This window comes from Lissotriton vulgaris, chromosome 11 (genome assembly GCF_964263255.1).
Source record: "Lissotriton vulgaris chromosome 11, aLisVul1.2, whole genome shotgun sequence".
In the NCBI taxonomy this organism is placed as follows: domain Eukaryota; kingdom Metazoa; phylum Chordata; class Amphibia; order Caudata; family Salamandridae; genus Lissotriton; species Lissotriton vulgaris.
This window is the reverse complement of record NC_141699.1, coordinates 604,576,799-604,597,433: the sequence shown is the minus strand read 5'-3', so window position 1 is coordinate 604,597,433 and position 20,635 is coordinate 604,576,799. Positions and strand designations below refer to the sequence as shown.

At 43.0% G+C, this 20,635-nt stretch overlaps 1 protein-coding gene across 4 annotated transcripts in view; it reads left to right on the top strand.

Annotated features, from left to right (window-relative positions):
* The first annotated feature begins 7,503 nt into the window (after positions 1 to 7,503).
* The window catches only part of TFDP2 (transcription factor Dp-2), a 631,051-nt gene continuing 617,919 nt past the window's right edge, over positions 7,504 to 20,635 (top strand). For 3 of the 4 annotated variants that reach the window (XM_086943705.1, XM_086943703.1, XM_086943708.1), the window contains exon 1: positions 7,515 to 7,645. The gene's annotated coding sequence lies outside the window, so the exon portion shown is untranslated. Of the gene's footprint in view, positions 7,646 to 20,635 lie in introns of all 4 variants that reach the window. The other variant, XM_086943706.1, reaches the window with a different exon arrangement.

Here is a 20,635-nt window from a genome sequence, read left to right as displayed (position 1 = left end):
ACCTGGGTTCTTAGAGCAGAAGTTCACTGTTACTGAATCATTATGCAGTGCTCTTTAATGAGGTGTGTCTTTAGCACCTTTCTAAATTGGTGAAGGCTTGGGATAGTCCTGATGGATTAGCGGATGTTATTCCATATTATGGGCATATAGATGGAGAAGACCTCTTGCCTTTCATCACACCTACAAACTCTTAATTGTGGAAAAATATCGCCATTGGTTCAGTCAGTTCAGTGTCAACTGACGTCATTGTTTCAGCCCTCAAAAAGACATTTGGCATTCCCAAGTTTGTAAAGACTGACAACGGGCCACCTTTCAATGGGGCCGCCTTCCAGGCCTTTACATCTATCATAGGAAGATCACTCTTGTGTGGCCACAATTAAGGTCAATTCTGGAAACTTCAGGCTACTTTGTACAAAGCTACACAAATCTGTAAATCTCCAATCTTATCAAACAAGCTTTTCTGAGGTGTTCTGCCAGACGCTGATGGTACCACTGAGAAGTTAGTTGGCTGTTTGACAGCAGTTTGCCAGAAAAATGAAAACGAGGCTACCTCAGGCTGTTCTGCTACAGCACCACCAGAGAAGATGAAGTCAAATGCTTTTTGGAAGTGGAGAGCTCATACATGTCTCTTTGCTAAGTGTACTCGCCAAGATGAAGGGTTCACAGAAGACTGACTTATCTTGAGCTCAGATTTGTACTTTGTTACAAATATTCATGTGGTATGCTCACTCTGGAGGAATGGATCAACAATGAGCAGGAACCCTGTTACGGCGAGCCCTGCCATGAACATTTTGAAATTCATGGCATCGACTCCGAAGAACTTTCCAAAGAGGACTCAGATTCTGATTACTTTTCACTTGACTTTCCAGTCTTTCTAATTCCTCAAACTGATCTACTGATCCCGAACCTCTTGCTTCTTACTTTCAGAAATGTAAGTCCCCGAAAGACTTATTACTGGAATGATCTTTTTTTTGCATCTCAATTCTGTATTAAAGTTTTTTCAAAATTGAATAAATAATGGTGACCATTCAAATAGCATCATATAAACAAAAAGACAAACTAAAAATATCCATCAAGGATACAGTAGAGGATATGAGCAGGATAAAAGCAAAATAAAACAAAAACAAACGTGTACCATTACCACATTTGCATGCATAAACGAATGAATGACATAACAAAATAAAGCAGCATTATTCCAGAAAACAAAGAATCATATGCATTCAAAAAGTGAAGAGAAGAAAAGGAAATATATAAAACCTATCAACAGCAATATTTAAAGTCATCATGAACTGAAAGACTCCATATATGGTTAACATTAACCAAATTGTCAGAATGATCTTAATGAAACCTACTTATCTGCTATATCCTAAGATAGAGAATTGTAGGGTTGTCACTTCTACTGTGTGCTCCTTGACACATGGGACAGAAAGTGTCAGGGAAGGCAAAAGGCACTTTTAATCTGGACACCTGGAAGTATGGTTGCCACCTTTCATATTGGCCCACACTTAAGGGCCGATTATGATCGCGGACGGACTTGCGTCCGTCCGCGATCATTGAGGAGGAGGGGACGTCCGCATGGGCTGCGGAGTCCCCTCCTGTGCGATTAGGATGTGACCGCCACCCTGGCGGTCACATCCTCTATTTTTAACATTGCCGCGGGTGCAGCTTCAAGCTGCACCCGCGGCAATGTTAAATATGCACGCATTGCATTTGCATGCAGAAAGAGGCAGGCACCGCGCAGTGCCTGCCGCTTTCTGCATGCAAATGCAGGGGGGTACCATAGGTACCCCCCATGTGCACCCCCCACCCCCCCTTCACCTAGGGGGCCCGCAACGCAGCTCTTCTCATTGCCGACCACAACGCTCTGCCCCGGGCTGAACAGGGGAACAACATGCAGCAGGCCAGGAGCCAGTTTGGGCCATTAATAACAGATAAGGCAGCGTTTTTGGCCAGAAAACCCTCACGCTTGTTGCAGGCATTAACCCTTGCATTTCCAGGGCTCCTGGAAGCCACAATTTTTGGTACCCCTATTCTGTCTACAGCTAGGGGTTTTCTCCCTCCATTAGTCCTAGAGTGGGACTATATATACCTTGATTTAGTGACTTTGATATTGTTTCCTGGCTCCTGCACCCCGACATTACTCCCAACCAACACCCTTAATTCCGGGCTGATAATTGAGCTTCCCTCTGGGGATTTCTAATTGGAATTTTACATTCTACTAAAGAGTATGGCAGAGTGCGAATTCTACCAGGAGGAGGTTACTGCGTGCGAGGAACAGGGCGATGATGAGTACTATGAGGAAGAGTCCATAATAATAATAATAATCCACATTTGTAAAGCTCGAACAATCACCCGTAAGGGTCTCTAGGCGCTGGGGGCCGTCGGGAACATTAAGCAAGCTATTTCCCAGAGTCACATGGTGCTGGGCTAATCTGCTGCCTGCACCAGGGATCGAACCGTGATCCCCAGATTCCGGAGTCAGTCGCCCTGGCCACGGCGCCACACCTCTTCCATGGAGGACATTATTGACAAAAAGCAGGATGCGAAGCTAGATAAGGCCCTATCTTCCGCCCTGTTGCCCCTAGCTAAGAAATTGGAACTATTGGTCCCTTCTACCCCTGCCCCTTCCTTCCCTCTACTGGGTCTTTCTTGGCCCCGGGTCCCCCATTGGTTGAGCTGGATGGTTCCTCTTGGCCCCATGCACACACATATTCTAAATGATATAAGTCCAAGGAAAGCTCCAAAGATGGTGCTTCTGCCCAACCACTGCCGCAGTCCTCTCCTATCCCTGTTCTCGATGCCACTACTGATACCGGCACAGACACAGATTCGTCCCATGATTCTAGACCTCGCAAATGCGCTAAAAAGCGTAAGCATGCTTCCTCTCCTGTTCACCCTTCTCCCTTCATGTTCGATCCCTCAGACATAATCCATCCTAGGTCCTCAGACTGGGTTCCTCCCCCTACTGTAGCTGAATACATGCAAGCACATCCTCGCAAGGGTTTTGATAAAGAGGTCAGGGCTCATCTGAAATCGGAATGCCCACACCCAGACTTGGCTAACAAGGTGGCTCTCACTCCAGACATAGACTCTTCATTGACCACCTTCTTGAAAAAGTATAAAAAGGACCCTAAGAAGGGGATTGATTGCACCCTACGGGCGTGCCAAGATAAGGTCATCGACCTTGCAGGCTCTCTTGCAAAAATTCTAGAGTTGGCCCTCCACTCACAGGAGACGGGCCGCCATTCATCCTGAGGTCCTGGCGGGATGGGCGCAAAGGGCGATTTGCATGCTAGGAAACGCTAACTGCGCTTTGGCTTCCGAACGGCGCAAGTCTGTTTTCCTCAGGTTTGACCCCCAATTGGTGGAATTAGCTCCATCGGAACCAGGTCCTTTGGCAGAGGGTCAACTGTTTGGCGACAAATTTGTGAAGGACATTGCAAAATTCATGAGTACCTTCGCCTCACTTGATAAATCTCAGGCCTCCCTCAAGAGAGTGCTGCAGCAGGTCTCTGGTAGGGCCGGCTGTGGCAGAGGATGCTCGACCGGCCGCTACACAAACCCAAGTCCTCCGAGAGGTTTCGCCCCCAGGCGTAGAGGTTACACCCAGGAGCACAAGTGTGCCGGCTTCTATCCCTCCAGATCACGTGGCTACAGGGGTCGCTTCAACCGGGGTGTCAACCGAGGATACACAAACTTTGACTCACAGTCATCTGGTAATTCCTGTTTGTCCGTCAATTCCCCTAGGGGGCAGGCTGTTGCACTTTGTGGTCAATTGGACAAGTCTCACTTCAGATGTTTGGGTCCTTCAGACCGTTCAGGGCTACCAGATAGAACTGTTGGATTCTCCCGGTCTGGTGTTTCCCCCTCGTCCTCTCTTTTTTTACCTTCAAGAACAGATTTTTATAGACTCAGAACAAGAAGAGCTTTTGGCCCAACGGGCTATTGCCGTAGGATCCTTCATACCCGAAGGATTTTGCAGCAACAACTTTTTGGTCCAGAAGAAGGACGGACAGAGGCCAACGCCTTGTCTTGAACCTAGGAGATTTCAACCCTTATATAGTCTACAGACACTTCAAGATGGAAGGCATCCATCTTTTGAGAGATCTCCTGCTGGAGAAAGATTGTATGGTCCGACTGGACCTGAAAGATGCTTATCTTACAGTACCAGTTTGCCCCTTACATCAAAAATTCTTGCAATTTCAATGGTAAGGGCAATGGTACCGATATCGCACTCTTCCCTTCGGACTGTCTTCGGCTCCGTGGGTATTCACAAAACTCCTGAGACCAGTGGTTTCCCACAGGAACAGACTCTTCTTCTCACTCACTTGGAGTGGACGATGTCCTTGTTATGGAGTCTGGGTTTTATCATCAACCTCAAGAAGTCAATGATGGTCCCGAGTCAGCAGATCGAATTTCTGGGATTCCTGATAGACTCAGTCTCTGCCCAACTCCTACTTCCAGTGAACAAGATCAGGTCCATAAAATGTGACATCAAATCCACCTTGTCCAAACAAATGATTTCTCTAAGAGTTCTGGCGAGAATTGTGGGCTTGTTGGCGTCCTCAATACAAGCCATTTTCCCGGGCCCTTTACATTAACGGGCCCTTCAGAGACTCAAGATCTTTCACATTCAGAAAAAGTTTCACTACGATCACCTCATTCCCTTATCTCTGGAGGCTCGAGAGGAGCTGTGGTGGTGGCTGGAGCACAAGACAGCCTGGAATGAAGAGGCAATCTTCTGCGCAGCCCCAAACATGGTTGTCGAATCAGACGCCAGACGATGGCGATGGGGCGCTCGCTGTGGAGAATTTGCCACAGGCGGACGCTGGTCAGCAGACGAACTAAAGTTGCACATAAATCGCCTCGAGTTGCTGGCCGGCTCCTTCGCCATCAGGTCAATCTCACCCCTGAAGAGCAATTGTTGCATCCTTCTCAGGATGGACAATGTTTCAGCAGTAAGATACATCATTCGATTAGGGGGCACGAGGTCCCGTATGTTGGTCACCATAGTAAAGGAGTTCTGGCAGTTTTGCCTGGAACACAAGATCAAGATCACTGTCATAGCGGAATATCTTCTGGGGAAACTCAATCAGGTGGCGTACTGGGACTCCAGATTCCTAAGAGATTACAGCGATTGGAAGCTTTACCCCAATCTGTTTGCCCAGATCATGGATATGCAAGGTCCATGCCTAATAGACCTGTTTGCCTCTCGGACCAATGCCCAACTTCCCCGGTTCTTCAGTTGGAGACCGGATCCGATGGCAATGGGAACGGACACGTTCCTTCACCATTTGGGCATCAGAGGAACTTTGCCTTCCCTCTGTTTGCCTTGATTCCGAGAGTGGCGGCTTCTGTCCGTCGGCAGACGGCTTCAATAGTGTTGGTGACACCTTTGTGGAAAACTCAGTTGTGCTTTCCCACACTATTGGAATTGTCTGTGGATCTTCCGTTTCAACTTCCGGTTTTCCTGACTCTTCTCCAGGACCCAGTGGGAGCATGCCATCCACTGGTCCTGCAGAACCAGCTAACGCTGATGGTGTGGATGCACTCAGGAGACATGAGAGCATTGCAGGCCTTTCACAGGTGGCTGCCAGCTTTATGCAGCAGGCTTGGGCTCCATCCACCCGAAAGCGATATTCAGCTTGCTGGAAGAGATGGATGGGTTGGTGCCTTTCAACAGCAGGTGGATCCCGTGGGATCAGATGTGACTGAGATCTTAAACTTCCTCTCTGAATGTGCAGAGTCAGGCTTGCTTACAGATCAGTTAATAATTTCAGGTCCGCTATTTCAGCAGGTCATGATCATGTGGATGGTAAACCTGTGGGAGTTCACCCTCTGGTTTGAAAATTGCTTAAAGGTTTTCGGGTGGCTAATCTGATGTACGGGCCTTAGATCTGGTTGGTAGAATGTTTTCTCCACATGGTGTCTCTTTCGTGATCACGAGACGGATGAAGACTATGTCATATTCAGTGGAGTATCCTTTTTTCCATCATAATAACAAGTTATAGGTCTTCCAATGTTTGAAATGTTATGAAGAGCGTACTATTGCACACAGGTCTGATCCGTTGTATCAGTTGTTAATTTCAGTTCAGAAGCCCTTCAAGCCTGTCTCTGCTGCCACCGTAGCTAGGTGGGTTAGATGGGTGATGTCGGAAGCAGGTATTGATACTTCTGTCTATGGTGCTCATTCTGCGAGAGGAGCTATGGCCTCCAAGGCCTACATGTTGGGATCTCATTTAGAAGACATCCTTAAAGCAACTGACTGGTCTTCAGATTTTATGTTTAAAGTTTTATATTATAAGCCTATTTCTCATGTTTCAGATGCTGTGATTGATGAGCTTTGAACCAGCATAATCAGAAGCCTCCGGTACTGATATAGAATACAGAATGTTCCAGCTATCGCGACAAGAATTTTAGATTCTATTAAGGACATGGAGGCGAGGATTATCCCACCCGTTGGGACAGTTTATTTCAACTGTTAAGTTGTTGAAGTTTATGTTTATAACAACGTTATGTGCCCACCCTATGAGAAGTAAAGTTGTGGGTTCCCTTTCTCAACCTTGTTTCTGATTTAAGGAAATGATTTTAACAAGAACTGACTGGCTACTCCGGATGGAGATGCATCGTCCTCGTGACAGAAGCGGATGACTTCGCGTGCTGTGGATTATATTTTCCGTTGAGAATTCATAAAGGAACTGTTCATCTCTCCGTTGAGAGTTTAAGACTTTGGTTTCGTACTTATGGACTAAGTTCGCGCAAAGAAAGAGGAAGCCAGTTTGGTGCCTCTCTACTTTGTATACTTTATGATGCAGTGATTGGCTGTGATAAAGGAGGCGTGGTTCTAAGCCTCATGGGTATTGATTTTTTTTAGTTATGTCGTTTTATTTTCATTGGCTGCTGTGTTTGCAGTAAAGAAATTGAGTAAGCATAATCCTTGCCTCCGTGTCCTTAATAGAATCTAGCTAGCTGGAAAATGTTGTGTCCTTCACAGTGAATAAGCGACAATCTGTTTCAGGAACAATCTGTGAACGCAGCCTGTTGATCTTTTACTCAAGCATTAATGATTTAAAACTAATTTGTATTTGTGGTTCTCTCATTCTCTGTAGCCATAGAAACAAACATTTTATCTTTAATGTAGATGAGGTGATTTTGGCAACAAGTAATCCTTTGCATTTCAAATCGGGTCTGCTAGCATCTGCGAAAATTATATTAACTAATTGTTATTGTCTAACGTGCTTTTTGGAGAAAAAAATATTTCAAGCTGCAAAAAGTCATGACTTTTGTTTATCTACATTCCCTCAAAAGAATGAATGTGATCAATTATTTAGCATCCAATAAGAAATGAAATGTTTTTGAAAAATTAAGATATTTTTTCCTACTCCTATGCGGTGATTTCATTTTTTTCCCACATTTCTGTTCTGCACGGTAATACTTCTGGTTTGCATTCGGAAGCGTTCTATGCACACATCTTAATCCGCACCATCTGTGAGAGCATGGCCTGGTGTTCAGAGATAGAGTCGTCGGACGATCCGGTCAGAGCTCGATTGCTCCCGTCTGGCCGAGCCTCAAGTTTCCACTGAATGGTAACAAAGACTGTAGAGTGTTGTTGGTACTGCAGTGAGAGCATGCTTCCTCAGTCCAGGTAAGCCGGAGAGAGATCATTTTTGTTTGTTGTTCGCTGTGATTTATTGTGCGCATAAACATCGGCCGTTTCGCCCTGGACGTATCATGTTTTTAAACCGCACCTTGCCTCCCTGTTACATTGAAGCCAGCATTGCAAGTTGCAGGCAGGCTAACTACAGTGTGCTGCGAGGGGACTGGGGGAGGGGTGAAGAGTTGGTTGAGTTTGTCAATGAAATGCTAAAACAAATTATTTAAAATGCCGATTTTAATTTTAGGCGTTTCATCTTCTTTTCTAAAACGGGCCATTATTTAAAGAAAACAATTTTACAAAAATACATGTAAAACACCATTCACTTCACGATACTTTAAACATTTTACAAATATCATGTGGCTTTCACATACATGTATTTTTTGCTTTTTAATTAAGAAGTAACTTTGGCAACTGAGATTACAGTATGGATGCTGTTTGAGCCTGCAACTCATGTGCATTTTTTTGTAAACCTTCAAAATATATGCCCAGAAGTGTATAATTAAATTTAAAAAATGAGTGAAAGTTTTAACTTTTCTGTGTTTTTTGTGTTTTTTAAGGCCCGTGTTGCATGCATTTTTTTTGTTTCGTTTTTGGGGTGCTTTTCCCTGCTGCCGTCCGCATGGGAAGTGTGTGCGCCGTTGCAAATGTCAGCTGTATTCTAATGAAGCCGGGGCATTGTTTGCTCCTGAAGGGGCTGGCACATTCCAGGGCTCTACGGTTATTATGAGGCGCAGTGTGGGTGGCAACATTTGGTGTCTGCCTCTTGGGGCAGGGACTGCCATTGTGCAAGGTCTGGATTGGCAAGTTTCTCTAGCAAATAAGATCTTAACATGTCTCTGAATTCCTTTTTACAAAAAGATTATCCTCCTGTTCTGAGTTTCCTTGTATCAGCACGTGCATGATGCAGGGCTGTTTACTGTGCTCTTTATGCATAAGAGAGCTTATGCACAATCAAGTATGAACTGCTAGTTTGAAAAAAATATATATTTTTGCATATTACTGTGTTCATCATTCCAAGGGACAAGGCATGTTTTCTTTTGGCTTGGCCTGACTTAATGTCTGGAAATGCACTTGTAGAATGGCATGTACGTCAATGCAAATGTGGTGTCAAAGTGCTCAAATTTATTCACTACAAACACTCTTGGAATTTAAAGTCTAGAGTGAGTCGCCTGATCACCCTTTTATTTTGCACCGCAGTAGCTGCCATGGGGCTAGTCAAGTTTATGGAAATTCGATGGAAGCCATTAAAGAAAGATATAGATCTTTTTCTGATGTAAATGAGGTGGCTTCGTTCATAATTCGCAAGCCAAGAACATAAATCAAGTAGAAAATGGAGAGAGAAGTAGTGAGGCTGTGAATTGTAATAGAACACCAGTTGAATTATTATTCCTTGCGCTGATGATAATTTGTAGACGTTTCGCTAGAGCTGAGGTCCTGGGCCTAAACTTAATTTCTATCCTTAATCTGTGCATATATGCTGGGGTGGTTCCACAGCTGCCTGGTTGGAAAAGACCTACTGTGGGATTACCGATATTTTACACTGGGCTTTTAGCCCACCCATTGCTTACCAGTGGTTTGCGTTACTGTCCTTCTCATTTGCTTTCTTTTTTGATGGCTTTCCTTGTCAATCTTGTGTTTGTTCCTTCCCTGGAGCGTAGCTTCTTCACCATTTACTAGATGTGGTTGACTTGTGTCTATCACCGCTTCACTTTTATGGAACTACTTGTTTCTTTTTGATTTAGTGCTGCATGAAAGTGCATGTGTTTTCCAGCTCTCTGCCTCATGTGCGCTCCACAAATGCTCACCCCCCAGTGCTCCATGTTTCTTACACTTCTTCCCCTGCGATCTGTGTTCTTCTCTCCTCATGTTGCTGTCACCCTTTTGTGCTGTTTGTTATCTTGTGCTCTTCTCCCCAACGGGCCATATCCTTAACTGCATTGTGCGCTTCACCCCTATGTTGTCTTCTCCCTCAGTCCCTCATGTTGCTCTTCCCTCCACTCCTGTGTTGCTTTCTCCCTTGTGAACTTCCTTTTCCCACCTTTCTCCATCTGTTCCTCCTTTACCCACCCACAACAGCCACTGTCTTCCTTTTTGTTCATTTTGTTCTTTCTCCTTAAAAATCTTATTTTATTTACCGAGCCTACAAGATAAGTAAGGGTGCCCGACATGATGCTTTGTGAATAATGGAGGTGCTTTTGAACATGGTGCTTGCCAGCGAGGGGAGCTTATAGAGCTCTATAGGGATAAGAGTGATGTGATCCTATTTCTTCATGCCCTGAATTAGCCATGCTGCAGTATGAAGGGTGCCCTTAAGGGGTGTCACTTTGGGAACCCTGAAGACTGTGGAGCAGGGTGATGCCACCATCCAGATGTAAGTGTATGAGGGCTTGAACAGCAGTTCTAAGTCGCTTTTTGAAAGAAACTGTTACAGTGTCTTCAGAATAGAGATGCGGGCACTAGATTGTCTTTTTTTGGGTGATGTCTTCCTTGAGGTTGGTGTCCAGGGTGAATTCAAATAACCTGGCATTCAATGTAAGGTGGCGTTTAAAGCCACCAGGCTCATGTGATTGAGCCAGGTTTGTACTTTTTCTTGTTTGTTGTTCTTAGCTAATAACAGGGGTTCTGTCTTCCTTGGTTGGGCTTTGAGTAGGCGTTGGACATAGAGGTCTGGATGATGAGCAGGCAGTGTTTGAGGTTTCTGAAATCTGAAGTAGAGGAGATTTTCAAGTAGAGTCGTGTACCACTGGCATATTGGTGAATATTTATGCAGTTATCTGTGAGTAGAGCACCAAGCAACTCCAACTAGATGTTGCAGATCACAGGGGACGGTATAGGACATTGGGGACTCACCAGGTAACTGGGATCTTTTGAGACATGGAGGTGCCCATGTGAATACACTGGTGTCAGTTGGAAAGGTAGGATGAGAAACAGTGAAGGGCATTGCTGGTGATTCCCATTTGAGACTCCAGGGTACATATGATGGTGGGATGGTCAACTGTGTCGAAGGCAGCTGAAAGGTCCAGCAATATCCCGAAGCAAGGGCCAACTTCATCTGTGGTCAGGAGGGCATTGCCTACGATTTGCAAGGTAGCGGTCTGTATGCTGCAGCATGATCTGAAGCCAGACTGGTAGTCATGCAGAAGGTGGCCAGCATTAAAGTGATCTTGGACTTGAACATGGACTACTTTTTCAATTATCTTGCCCAGGAGTAGTAGCTGAGAAAGTACCGATAGTTGGGGAGGTCATACGGGTCTAGTGCAGTTTTCTTAAGGAAGGGGAGAGTCTGGCCCATATTAAAAGCTTTTAGGAAGATAACTTGAGTGATGGAGGCATTGACAATGGTGGGTGGAGGTGAGGGCATCCCCAGAGGGTCCTGATGAAGGGGCGCAAGTAAAACATCATCTACATAAGAAGTGACTGAGGAAGTTGAGTGTGTCAGCAAGATCTGCAAGACAGAAGGCTTTTAAGGATGTCCATTGCAGGATTCTACAGAAAGAAGTAGGCATAAGGGATGAAGCAGGTTTGGCGTTGTTGATACACTTTCAGAGCCTCTGTATTTTTCAAGGAATTAGAGGTTGATGATGTACTTTTCTATGAAGTGAGGAATGGGTTGGTCCGGCAGGTCGTTGATGCAGCTCTTGCCTTGAAAATCATCAGGACGGGAAGAGCTCCTCGAGGCAGCCGAGGCAGACCCTACGCTCTGACTTAGCCACGCTAGACGGGTCAAAGACTCCGATTAATCCATTCTTTCTACGGGGACACATGACTGACTACCCTCGAATCGAGATTTGGAGTGGTCCCCAGCCCAGCACCCGGATCGTTTCGTTCCTAAACTACCCTTGTGGGATATGTATTATACTTTTCAAAACTTATTGCCTATATCGACCCCAGCAAATTAATTTAATTCAGCAACACTGATCAAATCAGGTTGCTTGCCCCGCCACCCTCTTCCCGTCCTGATGAAGACCCACCTGCAAGGATTTTAAGTTTTCCTGCCACCCTTGGGTCGAAACGTCGACTTTCACAACTCCTACACAGCCTCCTCCTACCCCAAATTGTGTATAGTACGGATTTAGGGGCATGTGTATTTTGAACTTTCAATCTGATTTGATGTCTATATGCTGTCTAACTGGCATTTAACCTATGAGAATGTCTGAATAATACGTGCTTTTATTGTCACCAATTCCCTCCTCACACTACCCTCACGATTGCACGTCCCCCTTACCCCCAGGGGCACTGATACGATTTTGTATTGTACATTTGATTTTGACAACTTCTTTCCTATAATGTGAATAAAACATTATAGATGTATTTATTCCTTTTTACTTTGTCTTAAATTCTTTTCATTCATACGTCCTTCTTACTGGGACCCCTTCTTCTCATCGCCTAACACCCAGGTCCCAGTGACTCCTTTGGGTTAACCCTTTTTCCCATACTTTCCCATTGTGGGCAGTTGCACAGAAGAGAGAATGCGAGAGTGGAACAAGTCAAAAGCATTTCTTGCTCTATGTGTTAGTGTGGGGGTTGGGCTCCCCACCAAACTGAGAGTAATCAGACGTCACAAACAATATTTTTTTCTGGGGAAAAAGAGCAAACTAACTCTCTACCAAAAGCAGGGAAAGTAAAAGAGGGGGAACTAGAAACAAGGGCAAAGAGGATGCTAACTTAAAGGGGACCTTGGTGTTGGGTGAATTATCCTTTTTTAATTCATATAGAATTTATATTTGAAAACGTTAATGAGTATTGAGTGAGGTTACATTGGAGCATTGGATGGGTATGTCCAGACCTGGGTTCCTTGCTTACTGTGCCACTGGATACAAGCTAGCCTGGCTGATGATGGGTGACATTACCCGAACCTGGTTCCAGGATGCTTGTTTCCGGTCCAGGGAGGACCTGGCTTGGCAGTTTGTTCTAGACTGTTCCCATGAGGCACAGGGTCAAGACTGATTTGGATATGGCTGGGTCCAAACTGGGGTGGCATAGTGGGCAAAAGAACGATGGATTTAACCCAGATCTCTTGATGTTTGAATCGTTCAGCATTCCGTCCATCATTTGTTGCAGTTACATTGGTACAAAGGTCGGGTTGTGATGTTGTTGAGAGGCGTGGAGACTCCTGATCGGGTGGAGGAATATTATTAAAAAAATGGACTCAGGTTGTTTCTTTGTTTGACTTGGACAACAATTTCAAGGTTGTCATGTCACTTTTAAATTAATTACAGGCAAGTACATGTGTTTCTTGAAAATGCCCTCTATTGGAGAATTGCATACACTTAAAGGTTAACAAAGACATGTTCTTTAAAAAAGCTGCAAGATAAGAAGTCCCTCTCAGAATCTGCCTCCAAAACAGTGAAGTACACAGTGGGTGTCTTCTGGGAGAAAAACCAGGAATAACGAGTAGGATGATGCTTCTTTATAACATTTCCTGTTTCATTACTCACATGGACCTCATACTCCTTGTTCATTGCTTCCAGAATATTGAGTTGATTGATGGAGATATTTACACATCTGAATTATTGCTTGCTGTTCCTTGGTTAATCGGATGGTAACATGATGGTGCAGAGTGCAGTTTTAATTTCTTTCTGAAGACTAGTTTACCCCAGTGCAGACGTGGAGAACAAATCAGATCCCTAGTCTGTCCTTTAGCTTTGAAAAAGCTTCACATTTTCTTTTTGTAGTTTACCCTGGGCATGTACACTGCAGTGATCTTTCAGGATCTATCTGTATTTGTTTTTTTGGTTTCAGTCTTAGGCAAATTGTTATTCTCTGCCAGCAGCCAACTAGCTCCTATTGGATCAATGACGTTGAGCATGTGTGTTGTGGTTTGCGGATTACACTGGGGCTGTGCTTTTCCTTCCTACTGTTCAACATTTATGTTCACCTCCTCCAGTGTAGCTTAGACCACCGTACCAGATTAACTTCCAAATGTTTGGCGATGCCACTAACATCAACATCTGGCTGGAAAACATGCCTAGACCTTGTATTTCACTGGAAGAAAGAGATCTTACCCTGCATGACTGCAGTGAGGACCAAGATTCAGGTGATGGAGTGAGCAGAGATACCCTGGCTGCGCTTTAAATGGCCTTCTCCTTCAGTAACGCTCCATCGCCATCTTTAAAAGTAAAGAACTTGGGAGATCTTTTTTGTTTCAGGGATCTTGTTTACTCCCAAGTCCAAAGTGTGGTTAATGGAATAGAGCTGCATCTTGTCATACTGGATAATTCCTTCTGATCCTCCATACAGATAATGGGGCATATTTAATAAGAGCTCTGATTACACCGGGGCAAACAAAAAAAAGAATCAGCAAGCTGTAAAGACTTCAAAATCAAAGAGCTCGAAAGTTCCTCAAGTGCTGAAAATATGACCACTTAATGCAAGTCCCTACAGATCTCCACTCGTTATGGGTGGATGGAAGGATATGGTTCATAGCACTGTTTACTATGTGCAGAGTTTTTGAGATGGTGATCAATGATAGCAGTAAAATCTGACACTTCTTTAGATGTTCACCAGGAACCTTCGATCAGCGACTACACACTTAATTAAACAAAGGACTTAAAGTGGCAAACACATTGAACCCGGTACTGTAGCTAGAACATTACTACATCCAGGAAACAGAACTATTTAAGGTTGCAGTTGAATGCCCTCCACGTAGAGCAGGTGTCGTTATTGGAGAATGCTGGTCACAAGTTCTCGGCTGCACTTAACTGGACACTAACCTCCCAATTCTTACCTTTATGCGACCCTTTTTTCTATTTCCCCTAGCATTCTAAAGGGTCCAAAATGATGACTAAAACTGATTTATAAAAGTATTAAATAATTATAGTACATTAATTTTGGGGTTTATTTTTGTGAATGGATTTGTGGATCAGTCACTGGACGTTAAATGTCACGCAGGTCTTAAGTAAAATCCTCAAAAGCTGCATAATTCTTTCCCCTTTGAGAATAAGAGAAGTTTTATTTTTCAAACCACAAGGGGTTGTGTAATAGTGTTAGCTGTTGATTGTGATTTTAGGGGCTGTGCAGGATCAGGCACCAGAGAAAATGAAAAAATTACCCCTGATCAACCCTAAGTGTCATAGATGAATTTGAGTGACCCATGCAATATGGTGGTTGCTTAACATCAGACAACGTAACAATGCTTCAGAGCCAAACCAGTGAAACCTGTACACTCTATGGATGACTGTGACTTGACTAGAGGACGTCATTACTACCAGCTATCGGTAGATGGAATTTAGGTAGTTGTTGAAGAATGCAGAACCGTTAGTTATGGCAATCGGACGAGAATATCTCAGTTTGAACTGGTATATGCAATTGGCTAAGAGGGAATGTGAGACAGCCATTTGCCAGTCTAGCTACTTTATGGAGGTGGGAGAGCAAGGTCTTGGTACCGGCCATATCAAAGTTATACTTGGGTCAAGTAGTAGCCAGTGACATACATCCTGGTTTGTAGCTTAGACTGTTGTCATCAATTTGGAGTGTAGTAGTTTATTTTTAATGGCAGCGGTGAACGTCTAACTGCATTAAGTAAAGGATATAGTAGATCCCTTTGTAGTTGGAAAACTGTGTTGCTTCTAGGATATTCAATATGGTGTGAATATTGGCAAGTAGTATGTAGTAACTGGTACTGAGCCTGCAGTTCCTGGCATGAATAAGAAGTGGACTAACTCACAATGGCTTATTTGATCACGGCTCAGCCAATTCCTTCTTTGAAGGCTACATTTATGAAGTCCTTAATGGGTAGATTTCAGTACAGTTTAAAGAGCTTGATTGGGATGATACTCCTAGATGAAATGTAGATTTAAAATCTCAAATAGAAGATAGGTGAGGAAGTAGATGAGTCCTGATAGTAATGTCCGGATTGGTTAGTAGTGTGTCCAGGAATAGCCCAGGGTGAGCTGATGGGTTTAGGATTTGAATTTAGTTCAGTGGCATACGAAAACTTGAGGGGGCCCCCTGCAAAGTACATGCAAGTGGCTCCCCACACTCTGGGCCTAGTCTGAAGATCTAAGGCCCAAGACCTGTCAGTACCGAAGGGAGCCCCCGCGCACCACAGGGGCTTTTGTTAGGCCACTGATCTAGTTACGAAATTTGATGAATTCTCCAATCCCATTGGTAAAATCATTTTATAGTGTTTTGTATTTGTTGACTTGCAGGTGCAGTTAATGGTATAGGAGAAGTTTAAATAATTTACTGATTTCAGTACTCTGTTTTGGATTTTTAGAGAGGCTAAAATCTAATAGGGATTTTGCCTATTCATAAAATAAACGTCATGTCCCTCTAATTCTCCATAATTGGGAGGTGACTAATAGAGGTGTGTTCTTATTGGCCTTACCCGTCTTTGATAAAAAAGAGATTTTTGAAGTCCGAATCAGAATACATCCAATCAATTAATAAGCTTTATTTTGACAAAATATTCCATAAAAGCAAGCAAATAAATACAATGTATACTAAAATGTGCGTTTCTTACAAAATATTCAAATTCATTCTAGGAGGAGAGCCATAGCCTTTAAGCATACCAACATGAAATATTTAAAAGCACTTGTGCAGTAGCATCATCTCTTCCCCATAGATCAATTTCCTTGCTTGTCATTACAACATTACAAAAAACAATGAATTACAATGAATTGATACAGCATGGATTTAACACCTTCAGCGCAGCGCGGATTCCTGCGCTGTGCTGAACGTTCTAATGAGCCAACGGGCTCATGACGGAACGGTTCCGTCACGAGCACAGGCCAACCGACGCTCATAACGGAACCGTTCCGTCAATAGCATCGAAGGGAATAAAGAGATATTTGAAGCAAACGTACCTATCTAGGTTTATTGGTACTCACAAGTATGAATACCTAACCATCTCTTCATAAATAGAACTAATTGTTATCGAAATGTTATCTAGCAAATGAACAGAGGACAATTATTTTCAAATGAAAATAAAATATACATCCATTTTATGCTAATCCACCAGCTATTACAAAATTACAACAAAATAACAGATATCGTTGGTACACTCTTCATGGAAAGTGTACGTTGCCACACATATTGATGGATTGTGTATACTTGTAAATATTGACTATAGACCTTATTTAGAGTTTGGTTGATGGAACACTCCGTCACATACGTAGCAAATGTTCTGTCAGTGAGATTACAAGTGCACTATGGCCCATGGCCCTCTGAATAGGGTGGATGGGATATCCACCAAATCTTTTCAGAGTATTCCATAGGCCAAACTCTAAATAAGCGCCATGTCTGTTAAAACATGTTTATAAAATACAGCACTTTGATTTCTGATGAAGCAAAATTGTTCCTGGTGAACACGCTATGTTTAGATGTGGCCATTGCACTGGAACAATTTTTTTAATCTTTAAAAACCTTCAAATTTTAAGTGTGATGTTACTTAGCAGTATGTGTTTTCTAAATGTTTGAAATGTGTTTAGATTATTAACTGATATTTTTTGGTAATGAGACTTTTTACATTTCAATCAACTGGTTTATTGTATATTTAATAAGACTATGAACTTAGTAAACATATTTATGAACTAGCTGTGTTTTGTAGAGAGGTTTGAGGTTTACTATAGTTGTGCGTTTTCTTCTAGGGGATTTACTCCTTAGTTTTCATGTTCATTGAAGTAAAGTTTTTTTAAACAAGTTTGGTCACTGGGTGCCTGGTGAGGGATGTGAGTAGTCCATCTGATGCCTGCAGTTTCATCTCGTGGTCCGCTCCCATTGTTACTGACACCAACCTCAACATATGCCCGGACGGGGGAGACCTTGGTTATAGGGTGAGGGATTTATAAGTAATGCACCTTATTTTCGTTTTCAAAGGTTGTAGCTACATGAAGCATCATTATTAGTATCCATTTGTGACATGATATACCAGGCATTACACTTATAAAGTTCTTGACATGTTGCGTCTGATGGTTACCTCATTAAGACACAGTTGCAGAGATGGTGCTGTGTGTATTACCAAGTTATATGAGTGGTTAACTTACAGGCTGTCCTCTAAAATCCGGGGTGCTCTAAGTATCACCTACCCCTTCCGCGGCCTGTTTTGGCCCCTTATGGAGATGCAGTTGGGTGGGAAATTTATTTGCCCAGTCGTCGGGCTGCTCCCTTTTTTTTTAGGTCTCGTCTAGACAGCGCATGCGCTATCTCAAAGAAACATGTTGTATATACTTGTGGGCTTCAGTCTTCATATAGGCTTCCCATTTGCAATCTCCATGCTCACTCATATTTTTCCTTCCCATTGGTCCTTGGCATGAATTTGCCATTCCTCTTCCTGTGTTTAGCTCTCCCAGAGAGCATGGGCCAAGTACACTATCCCTCTACTGCTTCCATTTTAGGATCTGTTTCAGGAACAACATTTTTTGTGTTAAAGATCACTTAACAGGAGTGCTCGTGTTTTCATTCGCCACTCCAAACTCCTCTGTAAACAGGCCTGTAAATCTTGCTCTTATCTCGTCACATTTGCTGTGCATTCAAAGACTGAAGTCAAATGTCAGAGGCTGTTATCCGAGGGCAACTGTTTAGCTGTTTTACGCATGACTGGTGTACGTCAACAATCTGGCCCGGCATCAGTATGATATACTTGTAATTCTGCATGCCCGTGATTGACTTTCAAAACACGTGGCTAAATCACATTTCTATCACTTCAATTTAAAGACTTTATTCGGGTGCATGTTTATAAACAAATTAAGCGATGCAAAGTTTCTGTATAAGCACATGTTGTATAAGTAATTCACTCTTATTCATAATTAAATGTAATGTTGCAACCGCAAATCCAAGTTAAATACTTTCGACATAGTTTATTTCTGGCCTGTAAATTTTGTTCTTATCTCATCACATTTGCTGTGCATTCAAAGACTGAGGTCAAATGCCTGACACTGTTTTCCGAGGCGCCTGTTTAGCTATTTTACACATGATTGGTGTACGTCAGTGTGATGTACTTGTAATTCTGCGTGCCTGTGATTGACTTTTAAAACAGATGGCTAAATCACACTGCTATCCCTTCAATCAATTTAAAGACTTTTTTTGGGTGTGTGTTTACAAACAAAATCAAGCAATCCAGGGCCTTTGTTTAAGCGCATGTTGTAAAAGTTAATCACACCTACTCATAATATAATATAATTTTGCAATGGAAAAACAAAATTAAATACTTTCAACCTACTGCATTTATTTTTTATTTTGATTTGCCGGTGCAACATTACTTTTAATCCTGAGTGCATTTGATTTAATTGCAAAACATGCTTAAACAAAGGTTTTTAATCACAAGATTTTCTTTGTAAATACATACCTAAATGAACTCTTTCCATTGCAGTGATAGAAGCGCAGATTTAAGTGTGTGTTTTGGGCGCATTCGCAATTAAAAAATTTTCACCATTAAGACAGGGTACAAATAAATGCAGCGATTGGCTAGTGCAACATTACTTTTAATTCTGATTTACTTTCAAAATATTCACATAAAAAAGGCTTTACATTGGATTTACGTTTCAGGTTTCAGACATGCACTCATAAAGCCTCTATGAAATACACAGAATTGTGAGTTTATATGTACATCTCCCCTTGACATACAATTTTATCATGCCTGTGCGCTTGATTTTCAGTTGTCAGATACTTCAAATTAAAGGCTGACCGTCACATGGAAACAGCAGTGAGTACATTATATTTCCCAACATACATTTCCTTTATATACCTTTTATTAATCTCTTTCACATGATGGAACAAGAAATAAATAGCAGAAACAAACATACTCAGTAGAAACATGTACATTGTTCCATGCATGCAGGGAGATCACAATAACCCAAAACAATTGCTTACATTATGGCAACCAATGTAAATAACATTGTTATTACATGATGCCATTTGTAAGTGGAGAACTGCTCTTGAGGTGTTGCTTCTCTATGTCGATGCATGTCTGCTGCGCTGCTTTCAGTGCTCTGGCCCCCTAAGGGGCGCGGGCACATTAACTGCATCGCTGCAGCGGCTTTTCCCGTTGTGTGCGGCAATTTTGAAAAAGCCGCGTTACATGACGAGCTCAGCTCGTCATCAGCACACGACCACCGTAGCTGATGACGAGCTGAGCTCATCAGCAGCGATGAGGTTAAATGCTCCACTGGTGATGCTGCTAAGAGATTTAAGATAAACTATGGTGGCTACTACCTACGTTGATTGGAGTTAACTACCATTTTGTAGGAAGTGTTTAGGTTTTCTCGACTAATAAATGCTTGAAAAAGTTCTGTCAAATGCGGCATTCGAAAGCACGCGAAGTCACTAACATTAGATCAAACTGAGTATGAATTAAAAGCAACTTAATGGGGGAATCGGAAGTTTTTGGACGAATTACTTTGTTGAAAAAGTAGAGGAAAGTTGGGCTTTCTTGAGGGCACTAACCAAGTACCGCTGTATAAATTTAGTAGGTTTTCAAGTCCGTTTTAAAGAGTGGTTGTTTGGGGTTTATCCACAGGGTTGTTTTATGGAGTGTTTTGGAAAACTGTCCAATATTTAAACGCACGTTTGGATCAGAAGTATTGTTCACACCTGGATTTAATTTAAATGCATCTTTGCAGTGGCTTTCGGGGTACTTCTCTCTGAAGATTTTTGGAAAGGATTTGTTGCGAATGGGGCTCGCATTGGTCGATTATGGGATTTGCATAATTCCTATTCTTTCAAGTACTGAGAACCACTGACCACTCTTCCATAGCACATCAGCCCTGATCTGCAGCACACTTTGTGGTATCAGAGCCTGTAGTCACAGGCAGATCTGCAAAGTAACCCAGTCCTGATCCCTAAGATCCACCGCTGTACTGAGAGTGGGGCCTGCAGACGCTTTGCCAAAGATACTCCCTGATCCTGCAGTGTAGCATCCCCTGGTATTGTGAACCTTACACATCTTTTCCCACTCTTCTGAGCCCTGATCGGCTGCACCTTACTGCAGTACCACCTCAGGAACCCACAGCAGCTGAATTAAAACTCCACATCTTCTTG